Source organism: Leuciscus leuciscus, assembly GCF_965113295.1.
Source record: "Leuciscus leuciscus genome assembly, chromosome: 13".
Taxonomy (NCBI): Eukaryota; Metazoa; Chordata; class Actinopteri; order Cypriniformes; family Leuciscidae; genus Leuciscus; species Leuciscus leuciscus.
Window position 1 is genome coordinate 23,844,458 of NC_138737.1, and position 24,899 is coordinate 23,869,356.

The 24,899-nt window shown below is 40.2% G+C and overlaps 1 protein-coding gene across 1 annotated transcript in view; it reads right to left on the minus strand.

Annotated features, from left to right (window-relative positions):
• Positions 1-24,899, minus strand: part of LOC309512729 (H-2 class II histocompatibility antigen, A-Q alpha chain-like) — an 86,619-nt gene that overhangs the window by 46,626 nt on the left and 15,094 nt on the right. The gene's annotated exons all lie outside the window — the stretch shown is intronic.

Genomic DNA, 24,899 nt, shown 5'->3' on the forward strand with positions numbered 1-24,899 from the left:
ATGGCACGAAAGTCAAGAAAAAATATGATCAGATGTTGATGGTTAATTATTGATGATGACAGTCATCATGTAGTGTCCTGATTCACTGATCTCATTCAGAGTCTAATATCTGATTAAATGGGTGACATACTATTCGTTTTATTCAAAACTGTTATTCTACAGCATAAGTGCCAGCAGTGTTGTGACATCAGATAAAATGAAGGATTTTACAAAAAGTCTGTGCACAAAATGTTTTCATCTATGGCATTACTAAAACTGACATAGACATCAAGAATCAGCATCTGAATCTCAACAATGGTGACCATTAAAAAACTATTCATGACGCAGTGCATGCTGGGTACTAGCATAATACAAAACTTATCCATGGCTCCCAGCATGCATTGTGGCATGAATCACTTTTTAATGGTCACCATTGTTGAGATTCATATGCTGATTATTAATGTCTGTGTTAGTCTTAGTAATTCCATAGATGAAAACTTTTTGTGCACACACGGTTTGTAAAATCCTTCATTTTATCTGATGGTCAGAACACTGCTTCCATAGATGTTTTTTAAAATCTGATTGTCACAACAATGGATCTTACAGTAGAATCACAGTCCTAATTTAAATAAATAGACAAAACTAGTAATACATCACCTGTTTATTCAGAGATTAGACTCTGTAAAAGATCAGTGAATCAAGTCACTAAATAATGATTTTCATCATCAAAGCACAACCATCGACTCCTGATCATACTTTCTTTGGGCTTTTGTGCCATAACAAATTTATAAACACATGGGTTACAGCAGCCAAAGAAAAATTGGGTCAAGAGCCCAACTAAAGCAACCGCTAATCTCCAATATGGTGACCTTAAACAAAACTCAATAAAACATCAACTTCTAAACCTCTGTTAATTCTCTTAAGAGCTTCTGTAGATGTATGACAGAAAAAAAGTCACACTTGTTAGTAATAAGTGAAGCTGGTAATGCTGTTTGTGGAGTTGTTTAATCCTCCTCTGCTGAGATCATAAGAAATTTAAAGGGGTGGTTGATTATGATTACACTTTTTTTAATTTTAGTTAGTGTGTAATGTTGCTGTTTGAGCATAAACAACATCTGCAAAGTCACGACGCTCAAAGTTCAAAGCAAAGGGAGATATTTTATTTTACAGAAACTGCTTTTTAAAGACTACAACAGAAGACTTTTTGGGACTACACGACATTCCTCCCAGGTTAGTGACATCACTAACCCTGAAATTTACATCAACCCTGCCCGAATATGCTAATCAATGACTAGAAGATAACTACACATAAGCTACATAAATTCCTCAACTAACCATTCAGAAATGTTGTCTACATTTTGTCACTTCTTCTTGAGTCTCTCCATCTTTGTCTGACTCCGGTTTGAACATAAAAGGCTAAACGTTTTTTAAATTTTCAGTGCATGTCTGATTGAGGTAATAGGACACAAGCTGACAGACACATTGAAGGTATAAGGTGAAACTGTACTTTGTTCATACTGGTTTCAAAGTTCTTTTAAAGGAAATCATTCCTCAATAAATACATCCATAAAGTAAAGAAGTTACTGTTTTCAGACATTACAGTAATAAGTACATTTAGATAATGTAATATTTTTTGATGGAAGGCGTGTCATTGAAGAACCCATTGAAGATAGTTGATGGTAGAAATATATGTGAGGCACAAATTCTTTGTAAACCATCATGAAGAAAGTTTTGCCACTAGTTTTTGAAGTGTTCACCCACAATAAACATTATGTTTGCCGTCATGCTTTCTGAGTACTTGTCAAAGTATTCAGTACCATGGACAGTGATATTTCTGTAGGACTGTAAACATCAATCAATGAACATGAATTGTGATATTGTGAGAGTTTAATGTTAAACGAAGATATCATACAACAGGAAAACATAAAAGATAGTTTAGCCATTATTTTCATTCAACACCTGGAGAACACTGTTACACTTAAAACCAGAAAAACAGAGACATGGCTGTAGTATGTTCTGTATGGTCCAGACAAGATGATCCAACTTGCTTTAGCAGTCAGCCCATGCTTTCAAAACCTATTGAAATAAATCATGTCATTGTTAAAACCAACACTTGTTCATTTAGAGGCAAATAATTAAATATAAACAGTAAAATGAAACAATTAACTATGTTCAGGAGATTACACGTGATTTTCCACTTGTCTGGATTGTTACCAAATTACAGTTCACATGTTCATTATTTTTTCATTTCAAAATGTCTGTGGATTTCTATTCACAATTTTATGCTTCTGAAAACTGTAACTATGAAAGCGTTTAGGATCTACTTAGTGATCTACCAAAGATTGAGAGTAAACAGAGAAAGACTCTGGATGATAACATTACTTTTCAAGAGCTTATAGAGGCAATGCAGCAGTTGTCCACGGGTAGATCCCCAGGAATTGATGGATTGACTGCTGAATTCTATCAAAATGAGATCTTGGACTTCTAAAAAATTGAATACCAGTGTCATTGTTGTGTGTTAATTACAAAATATTCTCAAAATGTTTGGCTAACAGATTAAAGTGTTATCTGGGTTTATTGGTGCAGAAGAAGCAGACATACTGCATTCCTGAAAGATCTATAATGGTCAATATTTCCTTATTACGTGATGTTATTGAAATAAGTAAATTAAATAATTATAAAACTGGTGTTCTTTCTCCCCATCAGGAGAAAGCATTTGATAGAGCTGACCATGTGTATCTCTATAATGTTTTACAGCATTTTGGCTTTGGTGAAAATTTATTTAATATTCAGTTGTTGTATTCAAATGCATTTGTTCCTGTAAAAGCTGGCGGTGGTTTAAGTGGACCAATACCTGTTTCTAAAGGAATTAGGTAAGGCTGTCCACTTTCAGGACAGTTATAGCCTTGTCATTCAACCTCTTTCGTGCAGATTAAGGAGAAATTTCAATGGAGTCTTAATTCCAAATGGAGACATAAGTTCTATGGTGTCCGTATCGGCTTATGCTGATGACGTTATATATTTTTTTTAATTAAAGGCCAGGATGATGTTACAGTTTTAACTAAGAACATTGAACAATATGAGAAGGCATCCTCAGCTAGATTTAACTGGGGAAAAAGTGAGGGTCTCATTATTGGACAATGGATGGGGAAAAAACCTCTGCAGCTTCCTGGTGGGGTAGGGAAGGGCTGAAGGTTTTAGGTTTATTTTTAGGGAATAATCAATTTCAGATGAAGAATTGGGAGGGAATGCTGGATAAAGTCAAGGTCGTCAAGGACACTGGGTCACTGAAGAACCTTTGCTTTTTTAATCCAATGATCCAGAAGGATATGTGAGTATACAAACATGCTTACTAAGGAATACAATTGTAAAACTGGGCACCTCTTGGATAATAATGGATGGAGATCAGCAGAGACCCTCAGAGAGGTGACAGGATTACGGTCACTAGACTTACAGCAAAATAAAAATACAGTAATACCAAGCAGCTACAGAGAGATCATCGTGTAGCAAATTAGCTCTAAAGAAATATTAATAATCAATCATAACTTGTTATAATTGATTATACATATTTGAATCAGTTAATAGAATTAACTTAATGTAGCAAAATTAATATTACAATCAACCTGTTCGTCCCGTGGAACACTCAGTGTTAATTGTTTATTAATTCCAAGAGATGTTCATTTCTGGGGAGGAAATGTCTTTCTTACTGTATAGTACTACTAAGAGCCTGTAGTCAAAATAAACTTTGTTGCAAGCAGAGAATCAGAACCAAATACGTATTGTGCACAAGTTTTATTAACTAAATCACAAACATAACTAATATAAACATACATAGATGCATAGGTAAAATGGTAAGTGACAGAATGAAACCGGAAGCAGGGAATGGAACTTTGAGAAAGTTCCATTTCCATTTGATGGTTCCATGAGTCTCAATCGATTTCTTCACCGTTGAATGAAGAAATGTTGATGAGCTTGAATGGTTTGTTTGACTTTGATCTGGTTAAAAGTTCTCTTAAAAGTTAAAAACTTAGAAATCTCTCTCTCTCTCTCTCTCTCTCTCTCACTCTCTCTCTCTCTCTCTCTCTCTCTCTCTCTCTCTCTCTCTCTCTCTCTCTCTCTCTCTCTCTCTCTCTCTCTCTCTCTCTCTCTCTCTCTCTCTCTCTCTCTCCTCTCTCTCTCTCTCTCTCTCTCTCTCTCTCTCTCTCTCTCTCTCTCTCTCTCTCTCTGAACATGGCTGAGCACATGCAGATACACATGCAGATTGTGATCTGCCATCCCTGGGCCGGAAAGGCCACGCAGGCAACCAAGGAGTGAGGAAGTTGGAAGAGTTGATGGTTGCCCATTCAGTGATGGTAAAGTTGCAGTTTTCGTTTGAGTTATAATGAAGAAGTTACAGTCTGACTCTGTTGAGAGAGTGAAGGCCATAGCAGGCCGTGACCACAAGGCCCATGGGGTCCCCACAGACATCAACCCGAAGAAACAGCAGTAGAAGCCCGAAAAGAAGTGGGAGTCACTGTGAATTTGTCTCTAATAAAGCCTGAGAAAAGTCCCACCTCTCCGGTTTGCTCGACCAATGAGAAGGGTGGAATTTCCATCGCGGGAGAATTTGATTTATGGATCTTTTGTTTCAAGCATGCTCATTTGCATGTGCAGCTGGATTGGTTGCTGAAACTATAAAAGATTATTGTAATACTAATATGTTACGCAGCTAACGACATATCATACACTATGATCATTTCAGTCTTCGAAGTACCAATTTATAGAGACCAAACATTGTATACTGCCGTGCAAAGGCAAAAGACCGTAACTTCGTTTTTGGTCGAAAATAAGTTATTTATATTTTTGCCACAATGTCAAGGCAAGGCAAGGCAAGGCAAGGCAAGTTTATTTATATAGCACATTCATACACAATGGCAATTCAAAGTGCTTTACATAGAAGAAATTAAAATAATGAAAAGAAATAAGAATAATTAAAACAGTTTTAGAAAAATAAAATAAAATACAGTACTTAAAAAAAAAAAAAAAAAAAGTAAAAAGAATATTATTATAGATCTTTCCTTCAAAGGATTCCCTTAAGACTTAAATCTTTCAACCTTCTTTTAACCTTCAATCTTCTTATGACTTCCATCTATCAACTTTCCTTTTACTTTCTTTTCTCCCTCATTTACTCACACGTTCTTTTCACTTTCTTTAGCACTGCGTTCACATTCTTTCTCAGACGAAATCTTTAATATCGTCATTTAAATACTGTTCTACTTTCAAACCCACATTAATACACGTCACTTTCTTCTGAGTGGGCATTTACAGTTTCGGGCTAAATGCCCTGCTGACATAGGAGAAATTTAAATAATTAAAAGAAATAAGAATAGTTTAAAACAGTTTAGAAAAATAGAGTAAAATACAGTACAGTACAAACAGTCGGACGAACAGCGGCACAGTGCTCATTCAGTAAATGCACAGCTAAACAGAAGTGTTTTGAGTCTGGATTTGAATGTGACCACTGTAGGAGCACATCTGATCTCTTCTGGAAGCTGGTTCCAGCTGCGGCTGGCATAATAGCTAAAAGCGGACTCGCCATGCTTAGAGTGAACCCTTGGTATTTCTAGCTGATATGATCCTAATGATCTGAGTGATCTGTTGGGTTTATATTCAGTGAGCATATCTGCAATATATTTCGGTCCTAGGCCATTGAATGATTTATATACCAGTAATAATACTTTAAAATCAATCCTAAATCTAACTGGGAGCCAGTGTAAAGACCTTGAGGACTGGTGTGATATGTTCATATTTTCTGGTTCTGCTCAGAATCCTGGCGGCAGCGTTCTGTATGAGCTGCAACTGTCTTATGGTCTTTTGGGGAAGGCCAGTGAGGAGTCCATTACAATAGTCCACCCTGCTGGTGATGAAAGCATGCACAAGTTTCTCTAAGTCTTGTCTGGAAACAAAGCATCTAATTCTTGCAATATTTTTCAGATGATAGTATGCTGATTTAGTTATGGCTTTGACATGACTACTGAAACTAAGGTCTGACTCTAGTGTCACACCAAGATTCCTGACTTGATGTTTAGTTGTTTGACCCCTAGAGTGAAGGTATGCGTTCACTTTGAGAACTTCAACTTTGTTTCCAAACGCAATAACTTCAGTTTTGTCTTTGTTTAATTGAAGAAAGTTTTGACACATCCAACTGTTGACTTCGTCAATGCATCGGCACAAGGAGTCAATGGGGCTGTAATCATTAGGCGATAGGGCTAAGTACTGCTGTGTGTCGTCTGCATAGCTGTGGTAAGCAATTTAGTTATTTCTCATTATTTGGCTCATTGGGAGCATATACAGGTTGAACAGGAGTGGCGCAAGAATTGAGCCTTGAGGGACTCCGCATGTCATGGATGTCCACTCAGACTTATGGTCTCCTATACTCACATAATAACCTCTCCCATCTAAGTATGACCTGAACCATTTTAGGACTATCCCAGAAAGCCCCACCCAGTTTTCCAGCCTGTCAAGAAGTATGTTATGATCGACAGTGTCAAATGCAGCACTGAGGTCGAGTAGTACCAGCACTGATAATTTTCCTGAATCAGTATTTAAGCGAATATCGTTTATTATCTTTATGAGCGCTGTCTCTGTGCTGTGGTGCGGTCGGAAACCAGATTGAAAATTGTCAAAGTATCCATTCGAGCTTAAGAATTTGTTCAGCTGATTGAAGATAACTTTTTCAATGAGCTTGCCTATGAAAGGAAGATTTGAGATCGGCCTATAGTTGCTTAATATGGTCTTATCCAGATTGCTCTTTTTCAGGAGGGGCTTGACAACTGCAGTTTTCAGGGAGTTTGGAAAACTCCCAGAGAGAAGTGAGGCATTTACCACTTCTAGAAGATCTGCTTCTAAACTGTTTAGCACACTTTTGAAAAAAGATGTGGGAAGTGTGTCAAGGGCGCATGTTGATGTTTTAAGGTGTTGTACGGTTTCTTCCAAAATTTTGCCATCAATTTCTTTGAAGTCAGACATAGTAACTACTTTCTCAGGTGGTCTGATCTGTCTGACCTCAGTGCAACTCAAGGATGTGCCGATCACCTTTCTGATATTATTGATTTTCTCAGAGAAGAAAGAAGCAAACTCACTGCACTTGTTGTCTGAGAGCATTTCACTGGGAATCTGGCTTGGGGGGTTTGTCAGTCTCTCTACAGTAGCAAAAAGAGTGCGTGTGTTGTTTAAATTGCTGTTTATAATATTTGAGAAGAAAGTCTGTCTAGCTTTGCCTAGTTCCATATTGAAAGCATGAAGGCTGTCTTTGTAGATGTTATAATGGACTACAAGTTTTCAAGACTTCCTTTATCATGTGGATGAGTATCTTGAATCAATTCCGTTGTTTTTTTGAGAAAATAATGAGTTCCCTTTCAAGGGAACTCCCGTTGCGTCGAGAAAATGACGCTGTGGGAACGCTTTGCGTGATGACGTCTTGAAGCACATGTAAAATCAGTCCAATGGTGTGGCGGAACGTCAGAGGCGGGTGACGTCACGTACCAGGAAGCTATAAAAGCCGGCCCGAAACAGAAAACGAAAGCTTTCTGAGTCTTCAGTTGCGCTCTGTGTTGAATCTGTCCTTGTTATTTGGTGTTGTCTGTCTATATTATATATATATATTCAGTATGGCGAGCAAGCAGCAGTTTAGAGTGTGTGTCCATCCCTGCCCGCGTTATTTAACGGGAGGTGATACTCACACTCTTTGTGTTGTTTGTTTGGGTGAGGAGCATGCCCAGTCAGCACTCGAGGGTGGTGACTGTGTGCATTGCGACGCGCTTCCATTGCGCACGCTCCGATCCCGCTTGGCTCGGTTCAATCCCGATCGCGTTCCCCAGGGCTCGGGTCCCGCCGCGGCTGAGGCTCGGCGGCGATCTCAGACCTGGGGTTCGCAAATGGATCTGTCAGTGGATGTTGAGACGGGCTCTGCCTTATCTCAGCATCAATCTGACAGATCCAGTGCCTCTCATCAGGGTGTGGAAGCACGCATTGCGGTTTCTTCCCCCCCGATAGAGGCACCAATACTGCAACTGTCCAGCTCTGAGGAGTTGGATGTTGTGAGTATTGAAGCTGAGTCTGAGGATTCGCCACCTCAGTCTCATGCGTTTGAGGAACTGCTCGATGTTATTACTAGAGCAGTTGACAGACTATCTATTGAGTGGCCAGAGGATAGGCAGGACGTTCGTTCGAAAAGTAAGCTCGACGAACGCTTCCTGCCATCTCGTACACAGCCTCAGCGAAGAAGCCTTCCGTTTTTCCCCGATCTCCACACCGAGGTGTCGAAATCGTGGGGAAAACCGGTTTCATACAGAGTGGGGGATTTAGAGGAGGGCGGGGGAATTGGTCCTGACACAGTGGCTGAACTACGCAGAGCCACAGATCTGTCTCTCAGGGCCACCAAGGAGACCGCTAAATCAATCGGGCGGTCTATGGCAGCCCTGGTGGCCACTGAGAGGCATCTGTGGCTCAATTTGAGCAATATAAAAGAGAAAGAAAAGCTCGTTCTCTTAGATGCTCCGGTTTCCACTGTTGGTTTATTTGGTGATGCAGTAAACAGTGCGGTAGCTAAATCTCAGGAAGCTGCTAAACAGGCAGCTGCATTACAAAAACTTCTCCCCCGCCGTTCTTTCATTGAGGCTGCTGAGCGGGAGCAGCCTCACTCCTCTAAAGAGCGCTGAACATCGTGCCACTCAAAAACAGAGTGTGTCCTCTCGTGCTCCCCCACAAAAATCTCGGGGACACGGAGGGCGCTCTCAAACCCAGCAGTCTTCGAGGGGTAAAACGGATCTGCGGACCGTTATTACCGCCAAGAAGGCTGCTGGGGAAAAGTCCTGATGTCTGAGGGCTCAGGACAAATGAGGGTAGTCCCCCCGAAGCAGAGCGGTTAACACCTCTTTTCACGGTGCCCGTCTCTCTTCGGTGCCCTCAGGGGACCGTTCTGCCAACCCTGCCACCTCTGGTGTTACAGGGCGCAGCGGTCTCCGGCGAGCACATATCTCAAGGTCCACCCGGAAACGTAGTGGCCTCGGGATGCCCGCCCCCTCTGAGGAGGGTGCTAGAGCAGTCTGTTTGGTCGTTCCCTGCCGGTGCGCCGTTACAGGGCGACGAACCGACTACTCAACAGCAGGAGAAAAATACGGTGCCGTCTCTCTTCGGTGCCCTCAGGGGACCGTTCTGCCAACCCTGCCGCCTCCGGTGTTACAGGGCGCAGCGGTCTCCGGCGAGCACATATCTCAAGGTCCACCCGGAAACGTAGTGGCCTCGGGATGCCCGCCCCCTCTGAGGAGGGTGCTGGAGCAGTCTGTTTGGTCGTTCCCTGCCGGTGCGCCGTTACAGGGCGACGAACCGACTACTCAACAGCAACAAAATCCAGAAACCAGTCTCGAGAGACTGGTACCTCTAGTAGAATCTTTGACAGCGTGGAAGCTACTGTCAAATGTTTCTCGTTGGGTCCTGCAGACCGTGGAAAAAGGGTATTAGATACAATTCTATTAACGCCCACCGCGGTTTATGGGGGTCCTGCCCACAGTGGTGGGCCCCGAGCAGGTTCTGGTTATGGAACAGGAAGTAAACACTCTGTTAGAGAAAGGGGCCATAGAATATGTACCCCCCTCCAACAGGGAAACCGGGTTTTACAACCGGTACTTCATAGTTCCAAAAAAGGACGGGGGAGTGCGTCCCATTTTAGATCTTCGAGTTCTGTACGAGTACATGCAGCTCAAGTTCAAAATGTTAACCTTGAGACAAATCGTGCCACAGATCAGGTCCGAGGACTGGTTTGTCACGATAGACCTCAAGGACGCATATTTCCATCCGTCCGTGTCATTGGAAGTTTCTGAGGTTTGCTTTCGGGGGCAAAGCATACCAATATCGAGTTCTTCCATTCGGCCTTGCTTTATCACCCCGCACTTTCACCAAATGCGTGGATGCAGCTCTGGCGCCTCTGCGCCTCCGGGGTATTCGCATCACGAACTACATCGACGATTGGTTGATTTTAGCTCAGTCGCATTAGATGGCGGTTCAACATCGAGATGTTGTTCTCGCCCATATGAAAGAGTTGGGGTTACGGCTGAACGCCAAGAAGAGTGTGCTTTCTCCATTTTAGAGGACCACTTTTTTAGGCGTGGTTTGGGATTCAGTGTCGATGCAGGCGCGCCTGTCATCGCCACGCTTCGATTCCATCCTGGCAGCTGTGAGAAGTGTAAAGCTAGGCCAGCTACTCACTGTCAAACAGTTCCAGAGACTGTTGGGTCTCATGGCAGCAGCTTCCAACGGGATACCTTTTGGACTGCTGCTCATGAGGCCCCTGCAGTGGTGGCTCAGGACCAGAGGGTTTTTCCCCGAGGGGCAACCCATTTCGCACAATCAAGGTCACGCGGTGATGCCTACGTGCCTTGGTTATGTGGAAGAAACCTTGGTTCCTGTCCCAGGGCCCAGTGCTGGGAGCTCCTTGTCGTCGCAAACTGCTAACGACGGATGCTTCCCTCACGGGTTGGGGAGCGATCCTGTGGGTCGCTCATCTCAAGGTCTGTGGGAAGACCATCATCGTTCCTGGCATTCTATAGCCTAGAGATGTTAGCTGTCTTCCGGGCTCTGAGGAGCTTTATCACAGGTCTCAGGGGACACCATGTGTAGTACATACGGACAACACGTCGGTAGTCGCCTATATCAAGGGGGTTTGCGCTGGCATGCCATATCCTCTTGTGGTCCCAGGGGAAGTTGCTGTCACTCAAGGCAGCCTACATCCCCGGGGTCCAGAATATAGGAGCAGACACTCTGTCGAGACAGGGGCCGAGGCCCGGGGAATGGTGGCTCCACCCCTGAGGGGGTGGAGCTGATATGGAAATTATAAGTGGATCTGTTTGCGTCTCGAGAGACGTCTCACTGTCCACTTTGGTTCTCCTTCACGCATCCAGCTCCTCTGGGACTGGATGCTATGGTACAGACGTGGCCGAGGCTACGTCTGTACGCCTTTCCCCCAGTTGCTCTGCTCCCGGGAGTTCTGGAAAGAGTTCGCAGGGACCGGGTTTCCCGATCTTGTGTCCCTCCTCGACGGGCATCCTCTGGAGTTACCCGTCAGGAGGGACCTTCTGTCCCAGGCAGAGGGCTCGATATTTCACCCTCGGCCAGAACTGTGGAACCTGTGGGCTTGGCCTCTGAGGGGGCCCAGCTCATAGAGTCAGGTCTCTCAACCGAGGTTGTTGAGACCATTCTACAGTCCAGAGCTCCCTCCACGAGGAAACTTTATGCCCTGAAGTGGAGAGTATTCACTTCTTGGTGTAGTGACCGTCGGTTGGACCCAGTCAACTGCCCATTTGGTACAGTGCTGGAGTTCCTGCAGGAACGGTTCACTGCAGGTCTGACCCCGTCCACTTTAAAGGTCTATGTGGCGGCCATAGGTGCTTACCACAGTCCTTTGGGTGGAATGTCTGTGGGGAAAGACCCCTTGGTATCTCGTTTCCTTCGTGGCACTTGGAGGTCCTCCTCCCTTTCGAAATCGGACCAGGAGGCGAATAATTTGCTTTGCCCTGTTCGGGCGTTAGACGCGTATGTCCACAGAGCTGCCCTGTGGCGTAAAAGTGACTTTTGCTCCCCTAACAAGGGAGGTCCAGTGTCTAAGCAAAGGATGAGCAAGTGGGTGGTTGAGACTATCTCACTGGCTTATGAGGCGGCTGGACAGCCTTCTCCTTTGGCTGTCCGGTCGCTCTCTACTAGGAGTATGGCGGCCTCTAAGGCCCTTATTTCAGGAGTTTCTTTACAGGACGTCTGTGATGCGGCAGGCTGGTCCTCACCGCACACTTTCGTCAGGTTTTACTCTCTGGATCTAGACTCTGCTCCAGGGTCTCATGTCTTGTCTTCCTAGTGCTGCTCTACGGATTTCACACAGGACAGACATTTGTAGCTATGGAGGCGTTGGTATAGACGTTCCCACAGCGTCATTTTCTCGACGCAACGGGAGTTCCCTTGAAAGGGAACGCCTCGGTTACGACTGTAACCTCGGTTCCCTGAAGAGGGAACGAGCGTTGCGTCGCCTTGCCATATCTCCTTCATGCCTGTCAGCGCGACTTCAGACTTTACGAAGCTTTCGTTTTCTGTTTCGGGCCGGCTTTTATAGCTTCCTGGTACGTGACGTCACCCGCCTCTGACGTTCCGCCACACCATTGGACTGATTTTACATGTGCTTCAAGACGTCATCACGCAAAGCGTTCCCACAGCGTCATTTTCTCGACGCAACGCTCGTTCCCTCTTCAGGGAACCGAGGTTACAGTCGTAACCGAGGCGTTTTCTTAACCCTTTCGCACGTAAGTTTAAAATATTCTGGCTGACCCCCAAGCGTGAGTTTTTCAAGGCGACCGTTATTTAGAATGTGTCACTTTATGGTTTCCATGGTGACGCGTCATTGCTTGTCACGTGACACACCGCAGCAACAACAGAGCTGAATGAATGATGATCTGCTTTTATGTCATTTTTCATTTTTTATTCAAAATATTCAATTTTTTTTTTGATATGGCATGAAATATCTGATATTCCGATTGTCAAATATATGCTAGTGGAAGTGTTTTGTTTAAACACCTTTATAACGATCGCGTTAGTTGAACTGCTGTATGCGCGATGGGCGCCGCCATCTTAGTTTGTGCCGCAGACGCAGTTCAGAGAATCGGATCTGTTGGATTTACAACACGTGAATTCATCCACGTCCCCCGAAATACATAAAATAAGTGGCAGGTGAACTGGGAGAAGAATAGAGTAAACTTTAAAGTTACTTACACAATGTCTATCTGATATGAATAAAACTAATTTTAATGGAAAGGATTATTATCCTTCCTCTTCCTTTGACATCAGTGTGTATTTTACAAACTCTAAATGTATTGTTTAAGTACTTATATGTCTGAAACCTAAAATAAACATTATGTGGTTGAAAACACTGAAAAGTTGTGATATATGACAGCTCTGAGCGCGCCTGTCTCTGGCTCAGCGCCAGCCAACGCACGAAAGCACATTTGAATTTAGCAGTTGATCACGTGATGCACTGACCGTTCTAATCACACCGGTGTGATCGTACGCTCCAGGGACCAGCCTAGACTGATCACACCGGTGTGATCGTACGTGCGAAAGGGTTAACAGTAACTTCCAAAAGCCCATGAGAAACAAAGGCAGAACACCATAACATCAGTTACCGCTCTTTGGCTTTGTTTTGGAACGCTCAAATTGAGTTACGGTGCTCTGCCTTTGTTTAGCCGCGCGTCAATATGAAGTTACTGTGCCAGTGTTCTATCAAATAATGCTACCTACCAGATTGTACGGTTATCTGCCTTTGTTTTAATGTCCATTAAAATTAAAATTACGGTGTAGCCTGTGTACAGCTGCCATCAGTCCCTCTAACTTCTGATGTCCTCAGAGCTTTGTCCTGCACAAACACAGTCAGAAGATTTAGGTCTGAAACCGCTCCATCGACAAATGTGCGATATCGATCGCGAAGGATTATGCAGGTGTGGCGCCCCCTAATTGTACAACTGACTACGCCACCCCTTGAGTTTAGCTGGTATCTAGTGTCAGAGCAAGGAGAACTCTGCCCCAATAAAAAGGTACAAACACAGGTTCGTAGAAAAGTATAAAAATACAATCTTTATTAATAAATAGTTGAAGGTGTTGGTTGGCCTAAATGTAAACAAAAATAAAACAAAATAAATATAACTAGAAGTCAACAGATCATCAGCATGGGAGCCAGTAGAGCGGTTTGAAAAAGCACTAAGAGACGGCCAAGTTCTCACTACCACCAGTGGACAGAGGCACAGAGCCTTATAAGTAGTACACACTAGAGCTCAACGTCTACACACCGCAAACGCACAGCACTAATAAGTATGGTTAAAAGACATTAAGGTTCACACTACACAGCACTGCAAATGTCTTAAGAGAAAAGAAAAAAAAAGAAAAAAAGAAAAGGAGAACAAAAACCCACTTTACAGTGAAGTCTCTTGCACTACCCTGGCTCCACCCACACAGAGGCCGTTTACAAAAAAAATTAAAAAAATAAATAAACAAAAGAATTGGGAATAAATGAAATACGAATAGAAAAAAAAGAAAGTAAATAAAACCACTCTAGCCTGTGATATACAATTCATACACTCACATACAATAACATATCGCCAAAAGGCTAGAGGAAAACAAACAACAGCAAAAGAAATGAAAATAGAATAATCTATACTAGAAGCAGCACCACACAATCAAATCACACAATATGGAGAACAGCAGCCAGCAACTCAGGTGTAGCTGTACAGGTCTGTAAGCACAACCACACCATTAAGAATATTTGTTTGATCATGATTCACATTCAATACAACTCACGTTTTAGATGTAATCTTCACACATTACATGATAAAATAGCCTCAAACAAAGGTGGTCAATATTGCATTGAACTGTCTTCATATACCAAGCATATAAAACAAATACCCTCCTACAGTATATACATATGTTAAAACAACGAAGGGAAATTAAACATACCTGTCGTAGCATTAACAGTGAAATAGAAAGCACTAAATTGGATGTAAACATCCCACTGTAATCGTGGTATCCAGTCGACACTTGTTAAACACGGAAGTCGTTTGGCATTACTTTGCCATAGTTCGCTCGCCCATTCACGGTCTCACAGGGAACAATGTTGCACCGCAGCTCAGTCAGCGTCGGCTCATCCGCTCACTATTAAAACAAACAGTCGCTTGGTAACTTAACCCCAGTGAAAACGTCAAACAAGGAAAACGCTTATGAACGTACCTGAACACTCAAACACAGCCCTTGAATCACTGGTTCACCACACCAGAACCAGCAGTAAATTGACACGGTTCCAGTCTAAGGACCCCAGGTGTCTATATATAAGCCGGCTTCAATCACATTAAGTGGTTTACTAAATACCTACTCCACCCCCAAATTAGTGATGTAATTAAACATGAAAGTAAAGAGTCAGGGAAAGAGAGTGAACTAAAGGATCCCAATCCTAACCCAGCCCACAGGCTACACAGAGTTGACAGAAAAATTGTACACATTGCCGTATCAGATGAATACAACCAAGAACTAAAGCCCCGCCTCACCCAGTTCGAGTACCGGACCTGGTTGAAAGACTCATGCATCTAGCTGGCAGAGTGCCAAAACTTCGCCGGCGACTTGAGCCCCGCCCTAAACACGGTCGAGCCAACGCTGGACTAATATATCTATGGAGGTATTTTGTCATGTCAAATGTATTAATAATGCCATCAGAATGCAACCAAAGCACAGGATAGCAATAAGTAGATGGCTATAAATAATTGTAAATCATACAAAATAAATGCCATGATCACTAGATTTTATACAGGTGTTACTATAATGATTTTGTTAATGGTGATCAGCAACCAAATATTGATAATGTGGAAGTTACTGCCTTTTGCCTTGGCATGACTTCTCACTTTTTGCTGACAATACAAAGGCAGAGTACAGTAACTTTAAAATAGTGGTCAAAAGTCAAGTTTGAGCTCAAGATTTATAAGATTTTTTATAATTGTCATTACTAAAACATCTATTTGGCAGATTTCCAGTGTCCTACCAATAATTAATTTGGCGGGACAACTAAAAATCTTTAAAGTCATTTTTCTCAGTTCCACACTCTAGCGACTTAAGGTCTTTTGCCTTTGTAGGGCAGTAGGTGAGGTTACATTGACTGTTGGTTCAAAAAAATACACAGTAAAATACGATCATAAAATACACAGTATAAAAAAAATAAAAATAATAGAATTAAAAGACACTACACAAGACAGTAAATCATTCACACAATGTTCTGGGATGCATGTTCATTTATAGATCAGTTCGTCTATAAATTAAAGCAGGAAAGTCTGTTTTAAGGTCTGTTTCTGTCTTTCCTATTGCCTCTGTCTTGACCACATGACCACATTTTTAACAGCAATAAAACCATCTTATCTGATGGTAGTCATGGTTGATCTTGCCCTAGTTGGGGGGAAGGGACCATAGATCCCAGAGTTAGTTTTAAAGATTATTTATGAAATATAACAAATAATTGTGTCTGATTTGTCTCAGTCGTTACAATCGCAAGGAAGGAAAACAATGAGAAAGGATTCCCAAAGATAAAAATAGCTCCCGCAAGTAAGAAAGATCAGGAAGGTGTGGACGCTTGTTCAATTTTGTCTTTAGAGGTTCCTCATATAGAACATTTTGACTCTACATCAAAGAAGAATCACAGTGAAGGCCTCAAGAATCACTCAGGAGAGTAAAAGCCTCTGGGTGTCCAGGACTGTTGACACCAGATTTCCTCGTGAGGGACAGATGGAGAGCACTGTATAAACCTCCAGTGGAGAAGCGAACAGCTGATCTACAATGGAGGATTATTTACAGGTCAATAGCTACAGACAGACATGTGGCACACTTGAATCCAGCAGTGGGTGGGGAATGTAGGTTTTGTGGAGAAGAGGAGGATTTGGAACATTTGTTTTTAAGATGTGAAAGACTACAAAGTCTTCTTAAGGAATGGTCCAGGGAATTTAACGAGGATTTTTCGGATAAAGTGTTCATTGGAGGGTTAAAGTATGGATTTTTGATGAGGAAGAAAGTGTGTTTATTAAGTTATCTGATTGGGACTGCAAAATTGGCAGTGTGGAAGACTAGGAAGAACAAAGGCTTAGAATTTGCATCTACGGATTCTGAAGTTATGTTTATGAGATTAGTGGTAGGAAGGCCTAAAGTGGAGTATGCATATTATAATATTGTAAATTATGTAAGGAGTTTTATTGAAATATGGTGTGTTGATGTTTTATGCACCATAAATGATGATGCGATGGTTCTGAATTTTTATATTTGTATTTTTTTATATATACATCTTTGGGTTTATATATGTTCTAACTTTCTAACTTTATTATGCAATGTCTGAATGTGAGTGTATGATTGTATAAGTTTTGAAAAGTAATTTTTTTTATAAATTCTCTCTCTCTCTCTCTCTCTCTCACTCTCTCTCTCTCTCTCTCTCTCTCTCTCTCTCTCTCTCTCTCTCTCTCTCTCTCTCTCTCTCTCTCTCTCTCTCTCTCTCTCTCTCTCTCTCTCTCTCTCCTCTCTCTCTCTCTCTCTCTCTCTCTCTCTCTCGTTTCCGTTTGCGCATGCGTGGATGAGTGACTGCGAGAGGTGTGTGAGCGTCTGAGTGAGTGCTGACGGTGCTTTTTCTGTAAGTTTTCCTTACATCTCCTTTTTTTCTTGCGGATCTGTTATCGTTTTGAGGGTGTAATTTAAACTTTTTGTGTCAAGTGCTGCTGAAATGGGGACGCATTCTGATGGTTTTTCGTTTTTAACTGCACGGCATGGTTGTAAATGCATGCCGGACGAATCAATCACAGTCGAAGATGTTTTAAATGCTATTGGAGATGAGTTAGGTGCTCGTAATATCTTATCGGCATCTAGAATGAATAAAGCCATTGTTGTCTTTCTTAAAGAGGAGTCTATGGTAGACGTTTTGGTTGAGCGTGGTCTGTCTGTAAGAGAGGTTTTCTTGTCAGTTTTACCGCTATCTAATCTGGCAAAAAAAGTGATGTTATCTAATATACCCCCGTTTATTCCTAATGACTCATTAGAGCGATTACTTGTTCGCTACGGCAAATTAGTGGGGCCTATAAAGATGATTCCTCTTGGCCTAAAAAACCCTGAGTTGAAGCATATAATGTCTTTTAGGCGCCAAACACACATGGTGTTGAATGCAGATTGTCAATCTTTAAATGTCTCTGCAAAGATGACTTTGCAAGGCAAGGATTACACAATATTTATTAGCACAGAGTCGATGAAATGTTTCAATTGTGGCAGATATGGACATATAAAGCAGACATGCCCATTAAATGTTGAGGCTGTGAGTGTAGTTGAAAATGAGGATGAACCTGCTAATGTACAGCAAGTAACTCCAGCTACAGAAAACCATAGTGTGGGGGAGAAAAATGAAGAACAAGTTGAAATGATGACTCTGCCTGGTGATAGAGCAAATCAAATTGTACTTGAATCACCAAGCAATGTGAGTGCAAATGAACATTCTGTTGATTCAGATGCACTTTTGAATGATGGAGTTGGAAATGACTCTGTAGTAGTTACTGCGGAAAAAAATGAAGTGGATGATTCTGATGGACAGATTAAGTTTGCGGGGGAGACTCATATGCTGGTTGAAAACTTGTCACAGCATATAACAGACTCACCAATAGAGCTAGAACAAGGTGAATCTCAGTCGATTGACTATGATAGTGCTGACAGTGATACATCAGATGAAACGGGTGTGACTGAATTAAATTCTCAAGGAAATTCTGAAGGGAAAGCCTCCAGTTTTAAACTGAAGTCTCTTTATTCTGTTCAACAGATTAATAATTTCCTTGATGCTACATTTAATCAGCGAAGACCTAAACTTGAGACTTATTTTCCTGATTTACAACTTTTTGTTGAATCTGTTTCTATGGCTATGAGAAAAGCTACACTTGACGAAATTGACCAGCCCAAACGTTACAGACTTAAAAAACACATGAGTGCTGTTAAGCAAAGATTGAAAGTCTGTCATAAGAAATAATAATATAGCCATGATTCTCCATGCATTTATTTTTTTGGGTTTCTTTTTGTGCCCCTTTTTTATTTTCCACATGACATTCTTAAATATCGGGACCTTTAATGTTAATGGTTGCCGTGGCACAACAAAGAGAGCTGCTTTATTAGATTACTTAATCTTAAAAAAAGCAGATATAATCTTGCTTCAAGAAACTCATACAGATTTACAAAATCAGGCACACTGGGTTAGAGATTGGAAGGGAAACACTTTATTGAGTCATGGAACTAATTTAAGTGCAGGTGTTGCCATGCTCTTTTCGTCTCGTATTGGTAACCAACCAGTAATGCTAGAAATTATGCCTGGTAGAATTTTGCGAGTAGATATTACTCTGGGTGAAATTGATTATACCTTTTTTAATGTTTATGCACCAAGTGTTGGTCAGGAGCGTGTACTTTTCTTTGGAAAACTTTCTGATGCTCTGTTACAGTGTCCTCAAGATAATGTGGTTGTAATGGGGGGGGGATTTTAATTCTACAATAAATCCATCTTTAGATCGGAATCATAATGAACCCCATCCAGTATCTGCTGGAATTTTGAAAAACCTGATTGATTACCATGACTTTGTTGATTTATGGAGGGAGGCTTTTCCTGGGATGAGACAATATACTTGGTTAAAGAGAAATTCAAATAGATTGTCTGGAGCTAGATTGGATCGGTTCTATGTTAGAAAAAGACACAGAGATAGGTTTTTTAATAGTTGTATTTCTCCCTCTTTTCTCTCTGATCACCATTATTTTTCAATGTCTGTCTCTGTTGTATCTTCTAAAATCTATAAATCACAGTGGCATTTCAATAATAGACTTTTACAAGATCACAATTTTCTCCAATCTTTCAATATTTTCTGGGAATCTTGGAGAGAAGAGAGAAATAGATTTCAGTCACTAAGTCAATGGTGGGATATTGGCAAAGTCCATATAAAGATCTTTTGCCAACAATATACTGCACAAAGTATCGGAAGCCTAAAAGAAGAAATGAAGATTCTCGAACAAAGCATCCTTGAGCAAAGCGTCAGGGATGTTCGTGATGACTTAACTGCTGTTGATCACATCACGGAGAATAAGCTTCTGTTGAAAAATCTGTTGGAGGAAAGAGGAAAATTTGCTTTTTTAAGAACTAGATTTTCTCAACTTAATGAAATGGACAGTCCCACCACTTTTTTTTTTGGACTTGAAAAAAAGCCAAGGGAGCAAAAACAATTTCATCAATTGAAACTTCCAAATGGCCGAGTGACAACTAATCAACAAGAGATTCAGTCTCATGCAATTTCTTTTTATGAGGACTTGTATTGTTCTGACCAGTGTGATGACTCCACAACAGACCAATTTTTACAGGATTTGCCAAACATTTCAGAGGATGAAAGGTTAAAGCTTGACAATCCTTTGACCTTCTCTGAGGTTTCACAGGCTGTTCAGGAGTTGAGCCTCGGGAAGTCACCTGGGTTAGATGGACTTTCAGTGGAATTTTATAAATCCTTTTGGAAACTAATGGGCCAAGATTTGTATGATGTTCTTTTAGGATGCATTAATGGAGGGACTCTGCCTTTAAGTTGCCGGAGAGCAATGTTGACATTGATCCCCAAAAAAGGAGACCTTGGATGCCTAAAAAACTGGAGACCAGTTTCACTGTTATGTGTTGATTTTAAAATCTTGTCGAAAACATTGACTAACAGACTTAAACAACATATGGCAACCATAATCCACGTGGATCAAACTTTTTGCATTCCTAAGCGGACAATTTTTGACAATTTATTCTTGGTGAGAGACATCATTACTGTTGCTAAAAGATACAAGTTGGACATTGGCTTACTTTCCTTGGACCAAGAGAAGGCTTTCGACCGAGTAGACCACCACTACATGTTTAAGACTCTGGAAGCTTTTGGATTTGGTCCATACTTTGTATCCTGTATTAAGCTGCTGTACAGTGATATTTATAGTATGCTTAAGATTAATGGATCTTTGACTAGATCTTTTTCAGTGACCAGAGGCATAAGGCAAGGCTGTCCTCTATCAGGCCTATTGAATGCGATGTCTATAGAACCGCTTTTAGTTATGCTGAGGAAACAGTTATGTGGTGTTTCTCTTCCTGATTTCCCTGAAATTGCTCCCATTAAACTCACTGCTTATGCGGATGATGTAACGATAGTTATAAAACATTCTGAGGATATTAACAGGTTAACAACTTGTTTAAATAATTTTCAAAAAGCATCATCTGCTTGCATTAATTGGGAAAAATTTACATCTTTTTTGCTGGGTGATTGGCAAATTTTTGTACCTCCAAATTTGCCAAAACAGTGTAAATGGGGCAGGGATGGATTCAAAATGCTTGGAGTTTATTTTGGGAATGAACAATATGAAAAGAAGAATTGGGAGGGATTAATTGATCGTGTTAATGGTAGGCTTCAGAGATGGAGATGGCTACTTTCGCAACTTTCTTTTAGAGGAAGATGCTTGGTCATTAATAATATAATAGCCTCAATGTTGTGGCATAAGTTTACTGTTCTAGACCCTCCAAAAGATTTGCTTAAAAGTGTTCAAAAAGCATTGGTTAATTTTTTCTGGGATGGATGTCATTGGCTTCCTCCAGGAGTCCTTTACCTTCCAGTGGCAGAGGGAGGTCAAGGGCTTATACATCTGGATTCAAAGATCTTGGCAATGAGGATGCAAACATTGCAGAAACTATTGTATAGTTCAAATGATGTGCCCTGGGTGTGTATCGGGAGATCTATACTTAAAGAGATTGGTGGAATAGGTATTGATAAACAATTATTCCTAATGAAGAAAACTTTTGTTAAAAAGTTTTCTGATCTGTCTTTTAGGTTTTATGTCTCAGTGCTCAAATCATGGGACTTGTTTGAAATATCAAGAACTGTTGAGGAGCATTATGGTGTGGAGGAACCTATTTTTTTTAATCCTCTTATTGAGCTTCCATCAAATATATCTCAGTCTTTAATCAATAGATGTTTGAATACTGGTGTCACTAAAGTTATTGATTTGATTGATTTAAGTAGAGGCCAATGGAGAACTTCACAGTCACTTGCTGATCAAGTTGGCTTGAATTCTCTTAGAATTATAGAAGGATTTGTTAAGGGTTTTAAATCCTCCATTCCTCTATCATTTGATCAATTCATTAATCATGTTCTGGAAGATGGTGTAGTATGGCTGAACTTTCCTCAGTTAAAGGTGTTTCCTAAAGAATGTGGCATTGATGACTCTGGTTCTGTTTCCTTATTGAAAGGTTATGGAAAATTGGTTTTTGAATGTATAGGGAAAAAAATATTGTATCATATATGCGTTAAAACTTTACATTTGGGTCAATTGAAAGGAAAAGTCGATACTAAATGGAGAGCTCAACTCTCTATATCTGAAGATACGTTTCCATCTTGGAGACTTCTGTATAAACCTCCACTTTCTAAGAGATGTGGTGATCTTAATTGGAGATTGATCCATTGTATCTTAGCTACAAATCAATTTGTTGCTAGGATGAATGAAAATGTTACATCGAATTGCCCATTTTGTGATGCTCTTGATACTATTTTTCATATGTTTTGTGACTGCCCTAGACTTGATCCTATTTTTGAACGGTTGAGAAAAATAATACAAAACAAAATTAGGGTTTCTGTATTCTAATAGCTTATTTATATTGGGCTGTTGTTATAGGAAATCTTTACAAGAACAATGTGTACTTGCTAATTTTGTCATTGGTCAAGCTAAATTAGCAATTTTGAAATCTCATCAGGAAAAGAATGCAGGAAGAGACATTTGTATGGTGGTCTTGTTCAAATCCTTAGTGGAAGCACGAGTGGTTATAGAATATACATATTACAAGCATGTTAATAATGTTCTTTTCTTTAAATGGAGATGGTGTGTTAAGGAAGCACTGGTTACAGTGAATGAGTATGGGGGGTTGGGTTTTAATTGGTATTGATTTTTTTTTAATGGGTGATTTTTATAATTGAATGTGTTAAGAACATGGAATATATATGTTTATTTATTTCTTAAAAAATGTGTTTAATGTGAAGGAATAATGTATATCTACATTTTTATGTAGAATAAAGGGGTTGTAAAAGTCAAAGTCTCTCTCTCTCTCTCTCTCTCTCTCCTCTCTCTCTCTCTCTCTCTCTCTCTCTCTCTCTCTCTCTCTCTCTCTCGCCAAAGGATACAGATACTGAGAATGTTTAAGTTTATAGCAAACAGGCCACTGACCCAGAAGTAATTCTTGGCAACAATTAGCAATAGCCTAATCTCAAAGTTAGGAAAAAGCTTCATGGCAAATTGTCCAAATTGTTTTTTCATATTTTTGTGCGTGGATTGTTTGATGATCTTATATCACAACATAATGCAGACTTTCCAGAGGCTCTTGTTGAAGGATGGGGGAGTTAAAAATTGTATTGGACACAACAACAAACTTGCAGCCAAACTATGAACACCAGATTTATTAAAGGCAGCAGGAAAAGAATCTGTTTAGTTCTAACTGTTTAGTTTTTAGGCCAACAGAGTGGAAAAATAGTAATGAAAAGTTCATTTGACTTTATTTTCATTGTATAGTAGCTGAAAAAAAATGTGATTAGCTTCATACAAAATATTCAAAAACAAAACTGCATTTAATATTGCAAGAAACCTCCCCACCCCATTAAACCACCAGACTCAGACAGTTAGATACATATTACAGAAATACAAACCACTTTGAAGAAAGTGGAGAATCACTTCAACCAGCCACTGTGTAAGAAAAAATTATAATTTCTCATTAAGTTTCTAGGTAACTTGAAGTTGGTCATTTAGAAAAGGGAGGGTAAATAAACATAATTGAAATAATCAATGTTGGATTTAAGCTGTCTTAAAATTAGACAATATTTTGACTAAAGGAAGACCAAGGAATAAATTATATAAATGTATATAACAACAAAACTCTTAAGGTAAAGCTGTAAGGTCATTAAAATGCAGATCTGTGTCACACAATTTAATTGAACACTCAGTTATCACTTCAGTAGGTACACCTTTCTAATTCAGTGTATAACCAAGGATAAATTATGCTGTGGGCTGACACCTGGAAACAGTCCACTGCAACTGTGATATACTGTGGCCAACCCTAGTCCTGGAGTAACCCCAGCTCTGCACATATTGAATGTCTCCCCAATCAGACACCTGATTCAACTCATCAGCTCATTGGTAGAGACTTCTAGACCTGAAATGGTTTTCCAGTTAAAAAAAAAAATCATAAAAAAATCTATCTCCCAAAAAATTTAAAAAAATTTAAACATTATATAATTATAACATAACAATTATAAAATGATTTATAATTATAAAGCATAATAATTATAAAATTACTCTTGTGTTGATAATGATACACTTTAACTACTGTATTTTCAACTATTAAAAAAATATGCAGAGTAGCTATTGATGTTACATAAAATGATTTATACCATTGATATTTACTGGCTAGATTTTTAAACAATGTACACATGTAACATTAAACATGAGAATACACATGGAGATACTTTACAAAACAATTTGGAACATCAGCAACCCATTTCCTCAAATGACAGCGAACACGCCAACCAAATTTCCTTAATCATGTGGAAGAAATTCTCATTTTGGTTTTGCATGCCTTAATATGTTCTAAAAATTGTAACAGCAACAAACAACACAGAAAATAAATAAGTTCATAGATAAATATTCACAAGTTCAATATGTAAGAACTAACTTTATCAATTATAAATTCAGCTTTTCCCACTTAACATTGTAATTGTGTTGTCCATTTAATGAACAGTGGCCATACTTTAGATTTTTCTCAGGCTAGATTTTGTTTTGAACAGACATGTTAGCTTGTACCTTGACATCAAATTAGACAAATATCTTTATATAACATACATGTTTCTATAGAAAGTGCTCAAAAAGGAGAGGGAGGAAAGGCACGTTGAACTGGAAAATGGAAGGTTTATGACAGAAACTCATAAGCAAATCCTTTCCCTGCCAATGGAGGTGGCTTATGACAAAACTTGGAGTCTGTGAAGTTCATATGAGGGCTTCACTCACTAGGCCAGAACTACAGTGCTGTAACATTTCCTGTGTATTATGTAGTAGAAGAAATGATCTTACCTGATTCAGACTAGACAAGGGGGTGATTCTAAATAGATATGATGTCATGTTATTTATAATTTATTGGATGGATTTGGAGAAAGGTATAGCTGACAAAAACTGTAAATGGGTTTTTCATTTTGAAGACATATTTCCATCATGTTTAACTTAAAATTATTTAGTGAATAACTTTGGTTACACTTTATTTTAAAGTGTCGTTG